The following is a 10,779-nucleotide window of genomic DNA, read 5'->3' as shown; positions in this document are numbered from 1 at the left end:
GAGGGAGATCACTCTGTAATTTTATTTTTTTTTGTTCCTTGTTTAGTGTTTGTATATCAGATGCTGGCTTTGTAGAAGGAGTTTTGTAGGATTCTTTTTTTTAATTTTTAATTTTTTATTATTTTTAAAGTTTTTATTAGCATTTTCCATGATTATAAAAAAAATCCCATGGTAATTCCCTCCCTCCCCACCCCCCACACTTTCCCCTTTGAAATTCCATTCTCCATCATATTACCTCCCCATCACAATCATTGTACTTACATATATACAATATCAACCTATTAAGTACCCTCCTCCCTTCCTTTCTCTTCCCTTTATGTCTCCTTTTTAACTTACTGGCCTCTGCTACTAAGTATTTTCATTCTCATGCAGAAGCCCAGTCATCTGTAGCTAGTATCCACGTATGAGAGAAAACATGTGGCACTTGGCATTCTGGGCCTGGGTTACCTCATTTAGTATAATCCCTCCCAGGTCCATCCATTTCTCTGCAAATTTCATAACTTCATTTTTCTTTACCACTGAGTAGAACTCCATTGTATAAATGTGCCACATCTTCATTATCCACTCATCAGTTGAGGGACATTTAGGCTGGTTCCATTTCCCAGCTATTATAAATTGAGCAGAAATAAACATGGTTGAGCACGTATTTCTAAGGAGATGAGATGAGTCCTTTGGATATATGCCTAGGAATTCTATAGCTGGGTCATATGGTAGATCAATCTTTAGCTGTTTTAGGAACCTCCACACTGATTTCCACAATGGCTGCACTAGATTGCATTCCCACCAGCAGTGTAGAAGGGTTCCTTTTTTTCAACATACCTGCCAACATTTATGATCATTTGTTTTCATGATGGTGGCCAATCTGACAGAAGTGAGTTGGAATCTCAAGGTAGTTTTAATCTGCATTTCCCTGATGAATAGTGACGTAGAACATTTTTTTAGATGCTAACATGCCATTCGTATTTCTTCCTTTGAGAATGCTCTATTTAGCTCCATAGCTCATTTTTTGATTGGCTTGTTTGATTCCTTAATATTTAACTTTTTGAGTTCTTTGTATATCCTAGATATTAATCCTCTATCAGATATATAGCTGGCGAACATTTTTTCCCATTCTGTAGGTTGCCTCTTTGCTTTTTTCACAGTGTCCCTTGCAGAGCAAAATCTTTGTAATTTCATGAGGTCCCAGTGATTAATCTGTGGTTTTATTGCCTGAGCAATTGGGGTTGTATTCAGAAAGTCTTTGGCAAGACCCACATGTTGAAGGGTTTCCCCTACTTTTTCCTCTAGCAGTTTCAGAGTTTCAGGTCTGATGTTAAGGTCTTTAATCCATTTGGACTTAATTCTTGTGCATGGAGAGAGAGAAGAATCTATTTTCATCCTTCTGCAGATATATATCCAGTTTTCAAAACACCATTTGCTGAAGAGGCTGTCTTTTCTCCAATGAGTATTTTTGGCATTTTTATTGAATATAAGGTGGCTATAGCTACTTGGGCTTACATCTGGATCCTCTATTCTGTTCCACTGATCTACATGTCTGTTTTTGTGCCAGTACCATGCTGTTTTTGTTACTATGGCTCTGTACTATAGGTTAAAATCAGGTATGGTGATACCACCAGCCTTATTTTTGTTGCTCAGTAATATTTTAGATATTCGAGGTTTTTTGTGATTCCAAATGAATTTTTAGATTGTTTTTTCTATTTCCATGAAGAATGCCTTTGGAATTTTGATAGGGATTGCATTAAGTGTGTAGATTGCTTTAGGTAAGATTGCCATTTTCACAATATTGATTCTTCCAATCCAGGAACAAGGGATGTTTCTCCACTTTCTAGTGTCTTCTGCAATTTCTCGCTTGAGTGTTTTAAAGTTCTCATTGTAGAGATTCCTTACTTCCTTGGTTAGGTTTATTCCAAGGTACTTTATTATTTATTTTTTTTTGATGCAATTGTGAATGGGAGTGATTCTCTGATTTCATCCTGTGTGTTTGTTGTTAGCATATATGAAGGCTACTGATTTCTGTGTATTTGTTTTGTATCCTGTTACATGGCTGTAGGTTTTGATCAGCTCTAACAGTTTGCTAGTAGAGTCTTTAGGGTCTTTTATGTATACAATCATGTCATCTGCAAAGAATGATAACTTGATCTCTTCCTTTCCAATTTGTATCCCTTTTATGTGTGTCTCTTGCCATATTGCTATGGCTAAGACTTCCAGAACTATATTAAATAAAAGTGGGGACAGTGGACACCCTTGTCTTGTTCCTGATTTTAGTGGAAAAGCTTGCAGTTTTTCCCCATTTAGTAATATGTTGGCTGTAGGCTTGTCATAAATAGCTTTTATTATATTGAGATATGTTCCTTCTATTCCCAATCTCTGTAGGACTTTTCTCATGAAGGGATGTTGGATTTTGTCAAATGCTTTCTCTGCATCCTATGAGATGATCAAGTGATTTTTGTCCTTCAACCCATTTATATAATGTATTATATTTATAGATTTGTGTATATTGAACCATCTGTGCATCTCTGGGATAAAGCCTACTTGGTCAGGGTGAATGATCTTTTTGATATACTCTTGTATTCTGTTTGCCAATATTTTATTGAGAATTTTTGCATCTATGTTCATGAGGGAGATTGGTCTGTAATTTTCTTTTTTTGTTCTATCTTTGCCTGGTTTTGGTATCAGGGTGATGCTGGCCTCATAGAAGGAGTTTGTTAGAATTCCTTCTTTTTCTATTTCCTGGAAAAGCTTAAGAAGCAATGGTGTTAGCTCTTCCTTAAAGGTCTGGTAAAATTCAGCAGTGAATCCATCTGGGCCTGGGCTTTTTTTAGTTGGGAGATTATTGGTAACTGTTTGGATCTCCATATTTGTTATAGGTATATTTAAGTGATTAATCTCATTTTGATTTAATTTAGGTAGGTCATATAAATCAAGGAATTCATCCATTTCTTTCAGATTTTCATACTTTGTGGAGTATATGCTTTTATAGTATGTCCCTATGGTTTTTTTAATTTCTCTGGAATCTGTTGTGATGTTACCTTGTTCATCTTGGATTTTATTAATTTGTGTCTCTTCTCTCTTTCTTTTCGTCAGATTTGCTAAGGATTTATCAATCTTGTTTATCCTTTCAACGAACCAACTCTTTGTTTCATTAATTCTTTGTATTGTTTTTTTTGTTTCTATTTCATTAATTTCTGCCCTAACCTTTATTATTTCTTCCCGTCTACTGATTTTTGGTTTGCCTTGTTCTTCTTTTTCCAAGGCTTTAAGGTGAAGCATTAGGTCGTTTACCTGTGACCTTTCTGATTTCTTAATACAGGCACTTAAGGCTATAAATTTACCTCTTAGAACTGCCTTCATTTTGTCCCAGAGATTTTGATATGTTGTGTTCTCATTATCATTTGATTCTATAAATTTTTTATTTCCTTCTTGATTTCTTCATTGACCCATTCATCATTTAGTAGTGTATTGTTTAGTTTCCATGATTTTGTGCATGCTCTATAGCCTTTCTTGCTACTGATTTGTAGTTTAATTCCATTGTGGTCATATAGAATGCAAGGAATTATTTCAATTTTCCTGAATTTGTTAAGATTTACTTTGTGTCCTAATATATGGTCTATTTTAGAGAATGTTCCATGTGCTGCTGAAAAGGATGTATATTCTGCAGCCTTTGGATGAAATGTCCTGTATATATCTGTTAGGTCCATTCCTTCTATGAGCTCCTTTAGTCCAGATGCCTCTTTTTTAATTTTCTCCCTGGATGACATGTCAATTGATGAGAGTGGGGTGTTAACATCACCCACCACCAGGTTCCTTATATGTGTGCTTTTCCTTTTCTTCAGCATGGAGGATTCTATCAAGTATTTTTTGTAGAGCTGGTTTTGTCTTCAAATACTCCTTTAACCTGCTTTTGTCATGGAATGTCCTTATTTCTCCATCTATTTGAATGGATAACTTTGCAGGATAAAGTAACCTTGGTTGACAGTTGTTATCTTTCAGAACTTGGAATATATCACTCCAAGCCCTTATGGCTTTAAAAGTTTGTGTTGAATAATCTGCTGTAATCCTGATGGGCTTGCTTTTGTAGGTAACTTGATTTTTCTCTCTAACTGCTTTCAATATTTTTCTTTGGTGTGTGTTTGGAAGTTTGATTATAATATGGTGAGGAGAGATTCTTTCCAGGTTTTGTCTGACTGGGGTTCTAAAGGCTTCCTGTATCTGCATTGGCACCTCTTTGCCAATTTGGGGAAATTTTCTTGTATGATTTTGTTGAAGACCCCTACTATGCCTCTGGAGTGGAATTCTTCTCCTTCTACTATGCCCTGAATTCTTATATTGGATCTCTTCATAGTGTCCCGAATATCTTGAAATTCCCACTCATACTTTTCTATAAGTTTGTCTTTCTCTTTGTTGGACTGTATTAGATCTGCCACCTGGTCTTCTAGCTTAGATATTCTGTCCTCTCCTTCATCCATTCTACTGGTGAGATTTTCTACAGAGTTTTTTTTTTTTTTTTTTTGGTTTTTTGTGGTAGGGTCTCACTCTAGCCCAGGCTGACCTGGAATTCACTATGGAGTCTCAGGGTGGCCTTGAACTTACGGTGATCCTCCTACCTCTGCCTCCCGAGTGCTGGGATTAAAGGCGTGCGCCACCACGCCCGGCTTCTACAGAGTTTTTTATTTCATTAACTGTGTTTTTCATTGTTAGTAATTCTGACTGGTTTCTGTTTATTATTTCTATTTCCTTATTTATGTCTTGTGTTGCCTTCTTTATTTCATGAAATTGGTGTGCTACATCTTCTTTGATCCCTTTGATTTCCTCTTTAAGTTCTTCTTTGACTCCTTTGATTTGTTCTCTGACTTCTTTGAACATATTTACAATCATTCTTTTGAAATCTTTCTCAGGCATTTCCTCTAACTCGGTCTTACTGGAGGTTATTTCTGATGCATTAGTACTTTTAGGTGGATTTATATCATCTTGCTTTTTAGTGTTTCTTGTGTTATAATGTATATATTTTTGCATCTTGTATTAAGTTAATGCTCGGATTTTCTAGCTTGTTGGGGATTCTTAGCTGTATCAATTTATTTGATGTTATATATTTTCAGGGTAGAAGCTTAAGGTGTTAGGTGTGGCTCTTAAGACTCTCAGAGGATCTACAAAGGTGCTCCTAGGGGTTGAGTTTGCCTGCTATGGGAGTATTCAAGTAGGCTGAGTGGAATAAAATACAGGTAGATTCTAAAATTTAACTAAACACTGTACCCATTCAGTGACAAACAGCCCCAAGTATGTATGCCAGAGTAGTTATTATAACAACCAGATCCTCTATCAACATAGAGGTTAAGATTTCTGGTCTGTTGAGGGATCCAAGTCAGCTTGTGACCAAATGAGACCCTTCCCTGGTGTAAACCCAGTTACCTTGGATGTGTTTGGTTTTAGTCAAGTTGCTGCCTGGGTCATCAGGCTGCTGTTCTGATTTCTGGAGCTGGTCACTGGCTTTTCCTGCAGGGCAATCCAAGCCTGACAGCTGTGGCCCTGCAGATCAGCACCCCTGCTGCTGGAACTGCTGCTGCGAAAGCTGCCTCTGCTGAGTGTGTCAGCTGCTGAAGCTGCTGCTTTGGGCCCACTGCTGCTGCTGTAGCTGCCACTTCTGGAGCCACTGCTGTTGCTGAAGCTTCTACTGCTGGGTCTGCTGTTGTTGCCGCTCCTGGGTCTGCTGCTGCTGGGGCCGATGTTACCGGTGCCGGAGCCGCTGATGCTGCTGTCAGACTCTGCTCCTGCTTGGGTCCCGCTGTCGGCTCAAGTTGGTGTGGCTGGGTCCCGGACCGCTGCTTTGTTCTCCGGAGCTGGGCTCAGGCAGTTGGGGAGGGGAGGGAGCCGCAGCTGCTCTGGATCTCTCGCTGTTCCACGTGTTCTTCTACCTTGTGGTCTGCTCCTCCGTTGCTCACTGCCGCTCTCCCTTCACGTTTCCTGAGTTGCGGAGGGCACCGGTGTGAGTGGAAGCTCCAGCACCTGGCTTTTCCTGTGGCTGAAGCCTAGCCTGTCGGCTTTTTGGTGTGCCTCGCTGCCGCAGCGGTTGGTGGAGCTGCTGGGGCCGCTTTTGCCGGTCTGTGCAGGCTCTGGATCTCTCCTACTTCTCCACTGCTGCTTCAATTTCCTATACACCTCACTTTTTAGTAAAAGTGTGTATTTTGCTGAGTTTTTTTGGTCTTTTTCCCCCCCATGCTGCTCTGGGGTGGTACCTACGCCGCCATCTTAACCGGAAGTCCTCCTATTATTATTTTTTGCTTTTCCTCCCTTAGGCTCTTTTGGCCATGGTTCCTATGCTGCCATCTTAACTGGAAGTCCTGTGCTTTGGCTTTTTCTTTTTGGTTTTGTGAGGTAAGGTTTACTCTAGCCCAGGCTGACCTGTAATTCACTATGGAGTCTCAGATTGGCCTTGAACTCACAGCAATCCTCCTACCTTGGCGTTCCATGTGCTGGGATTAAATGTGTGTGCCCCTATGCCTGGCTGTTTTTTGATACAGAGTCTCACTATGTTGTCTAGGATGGCCTATAATTCCCTGTCCCCATACTTCTGTTTCTGGAGTGCTGGGTTTACAGGTGTGCAACACCAGTATCTGGTTTTAGCCATGTTATTTTAAAAACAGTGATGTAGCCGGGTGTGGTGGTGCACACTTTTATTCCCAGCACTTGGGAGGCAGAGGTAGGAGGACTGCCGTGAGTTCAAGGCCACCCTGAGACTCCATAGTGAGTTCCAGGTCTGCCTGGGCTAGATTGAGACCCTACATCGAAAAACCAAAAAAGAAAAAAAAACAAGACAGTGACTTGTGAGGTGTCAAACACATACACAGACACACACACACACACACACATTCATCTTCATCAGTTTAAAATCCACCTGGGAGTTCCTGTCTTGCAGGAACTTGATGAGGGGGAACTAAGGCTCCAGCTACTAAAGCAGATGCCATTGTACAAAGATCCAGTTCAAGTATGTGGCTGAGGATGGTGTGACATAACTTGCCTTGGGCAATTTCTAAGAGGTGGATCCTGTTTTCAAGGGTAGGCCAGGCCAAGGCAGGTGGAGAGTCTGTTTTAAATTTCCCTTTTGTCCGCTTCTGACTTGAGTATTCCTCAGAGCAAGTATAAGTTCTTCTGTTGAATTTTACAAAAAAAAAAAATCATGGATTGGTTAGGATATGCAACTTCAGATGTTAGGTACAGATGGGCTTTTCACATATACAAACAACTTCATACTTGTAAAGTATATGAAGAAGGCAAGTCTTCTTGTTTAAGTGCACCCATGCATGACAGTGCCACATCTCTGGGGTCTCAGTTCTGCTAAAGAGAGTAACTGAACCAGAATCTCATGGCCCCAATATGATGGCCCACCATACTCACAGTGGCTTTAGTGTGCCTTGTATTTTCCATCTAGCTAATCTAGTCTCCACTGAAATCTGAGGAGCAATGTTCTCACAGTGCTGCCTCCCGAGTACTGGTATTAAAGGCATGCACCACCACACCTGGCTAACTTTCTTGTTTTTCAAATCAAGTTTACACTCCACAGGATGACAGGGCTTTTCTTGTTTCATTTTTTAATTTTTAATTATATTGTAACAGATTATACTCCTTTACCTCTGATCCTGCTTTCCTGGGGTCCTCCTCAGTGGGGTAAAGGGATTCACTGTGGGGTTCTGAAGGCCCCAGGCAGTCCCTATGGGACAGTGGGGGGCGGGTAGGCATGCCTGAGGGTATTCCTATCCACTTTGTGGCTTTTACAGTCTTTCTATCCTCTCTTCAGCAATATTACCTAAGCCCTGGTAGGCCTGTTGACAGTCTGATTTAGTGTTCAGTTCTCTGGATTTCTGCTTTGATAGATTTTGATTGATCACCATGCCTGTCACCATCAACCTGGAGCTGGTTGTCAGGCTAGCAGTAAGATCAGTGTTCATGGCTCCACTTCTACTGCAAGCTTTCCTGGGCCCTGGCAGATGTGAAAGAGGTGGCAAGTCTTGTGGGCGGTCTGTTGTATTTTTTTGTTTTATTGATGGATCTTGGCTGTCCTTCATTTTCTCTGCCATCTGTAAAACAAAGCAGATTCTCCCACAAAGAGTGGCTCTCCTTGTTTGACGTGGCTTTGTGTTTTGGTCTCACCACCTGTTTGTTACTTAGAACATTTGGTTCCCCCAAGCCACTGTTTCCAAATTTTATTTTTGCTGTCCTCATAGCCCTGGGGTCTGTAACATCTCACAGCTTCTCTCTGACTCTCACTTCCCCTCAAAGCTCTCAGCCTTCATTATTATCTTCGGCTTTAAGGGTAAGAGACATCAATCGTCCATGACATATCATTGACCCCCATAATGTCCTGGCTCAGCATTTTGGCTCACAGTCCAGCAGGCTTTACTTGCTAGTGGCTGCTCACCTCTGATGGTCTGGCAATGGAGCATGTATTATATAAAACGCATGGTACACAGTAGGCACTCAAATACTTAATGAGGGAGAAGGCAGACTCTAAAATGCAGCACAAATGACTCAGGTCATCAATAGTGACTTTCCAATCCAAGCAGCCAAAGAATGTAACCATCACATTGCTGGGGGTAAAGTGAGTCTCTGGTGCAGGGCTAAAATGTCTTCAATGTTGTGGCTGCCCAGGACAGTTTTGGAGACATTGGAAATTGATATGTCTATTAGACTTTAGGATGTCAGCCATTAAACAAGGCCCCTTCATCCATCTTCATGAGCCAGTGCTAAAGCAATGCTTTCCCAGGGCTTGTAGTAAAAATGAGATAGTCATGGATAAACTAATAAGACATGCATACTATTTTTGGGGGAAGGGAGTGTAGGGTCTCACTCTAGCACAGGCTGACCTGGAATTCATTATGCAGTCTTAGGGTAGCCTCAAACTCACAGGTGTCCTCCTATCTTGGCCTCCCCAGTGCTGGGATTAAAGGCATATGCCACCATGCCTAGCCTTCTTATAATCTTTCTGTCCTTTCTTCCCAATGTTCCCTTAGCCTTGGAGGGTGTGTTTGAAGTTTCTTTTAGTGTTGAGCTCTCAGCAGTCTCTCATTTTCTGCTTTAATAATTTTGAGTTTCCTCAGTGTCTACCACCATCTTCATGGAGGAGGTTCTCTGGCTAGCAGTGAAAGCAACACTCACATTTAATCCACCCTTTCCTATAATGTTTCCTGGGCCCTCACAGGTGACAGAGATGACTCATAGAGTGCCAGAAATATGGCTTTCTCTTCTTATTTATTTTTATTTTTTCATTAATTAGTTTTGTACTCAGTGAATACAGTCAAGTTGGTACCATTGTTAGCCTCCTCCATGTTCTCTCCCCTCCCCCTGACCCCTCCTTGTTCTTTTTTTTTCTTTTTCTTTTGTTTTTGGTTTTTTGAGGTAAGGTCTCACTCTAGCCCAGGCTGACCTGGAATTCACTATGGAGTCTCAGGGTGGCCTCGAACTCACGGCGATCCTCCTACCTCTGCCTCCCGAGTGCTGGGATTAAAGGTGTGCGCCACCATGCCTGGCTCCCTCCTTGTTCTTGTTGAGGTATATGGGTCATGCATTGTGGAGTTTGCTCACAGTTATGGGTAGAAGGAAATGTCTTTGTGTGTCATGACCCAACGCGTGGCTCTGATATTCTTTCTGCCCCTGTAGTCTCAGGTCTGACATTTAAGTCTTGAATCCATTTTGAGTTGATTTTTACAGATGGTGAGAGATAAGGGTTAAATATCATTTTTCTGCAGGTGGATATGCCAGCACCACCAGTTAGTGAAGAGACTGTCCTTTCCCTAACATCTGTTCTTGGCTCTTTTGTCTGAGTGGTGGTAGTAGTTCTCCTCTTTCTTCTTCATCTTGCATGTGCTTGAAGCATGTGTGGTGTGTAGTGTGTGATGTGCATGTGTGTACGGCATATGCATGTGTGTGTATGCAGTGGTGGGTGTTCCTTGCACACACACGAGAGGCCGGAGAAGGTCAGGTGTCCTCCTTTGTCACTCCTCTGTGTGTTTTCATGAGATGGAGTCACTCACTGAACCCAGAGCTGCCGTGTACTGATGGACAGGCTGACTAGCTGACCTGAGAGTTTCAGCAAGTCTCTAGTGTCCACACATGGGCCCCTTCCAACCCCCAGGACTGGGTTACAGGCGTATGTGTGGCTTTTTCTTCTTGTCCTGATGGGCCATGGGTCTCCCTGGTATTTGCCATGATCTGTAAAAAACAGGTTCTCTAACCAAGAACCCTTATTGGTGGACATAACCTATCCATTTAGCCACACAACAGTGGAAGGCTCCATTTAGGGTCTATGAACTTGCATGCCATATGCTTTTGACTTCATTCTCAGTAACAGGCATGAATTTCCTCCCATTGAGTGGGTCTTATATCCAAAGAGAAACTGATTACCCCCCTAACTCATGCACCACTATTGAATTAGTGGGTACAGTAAGGAAGGGCTTCTTTTTTATTTTTTATTTTTTTATTTTTTTGAGGTAGGATCTTACTTTAGTCCAGGCTGGCCTCAAACAACAATCTACTTCTGCCTCCCCAGTGCTGGGATTAAAGGTGTATGCCACCATGTCTGGCTCATAAAACTTTGAGACAGGATCTCACTATTGCTCAAATAGGTCTTGAACTCCTTGATTTAAGAAATCTTCTTGCCTTATCTGAGTGGATAGACAGGAGAGTGCCTTTCAGACACTGCAGTTTTGAACTGTTACAGAAGTTACCAAACATATATAAAAAGCAGAAGCCTAATGAACTTCTTAGTCTTGTCTCTTAACCTTAACCATG

This window comes from Jaculus jaculus, chromosome 16, assembly GCF_020740685.1.
Source record: "Jaculus jaculus isolate mJacJac1 chromosome 16, mJacJac1.mat.Y.cur, whole genome shotgun sequence".
NCBI classification, from domain to species: Eukaryota; Metazoa; Chordata; class Mammalia; order Rodentia; family Dipodidae; genus Jaculus; species Jaculus jaculus.
This window is presented reverse-complemented; position numbering follows the sequence as displayed.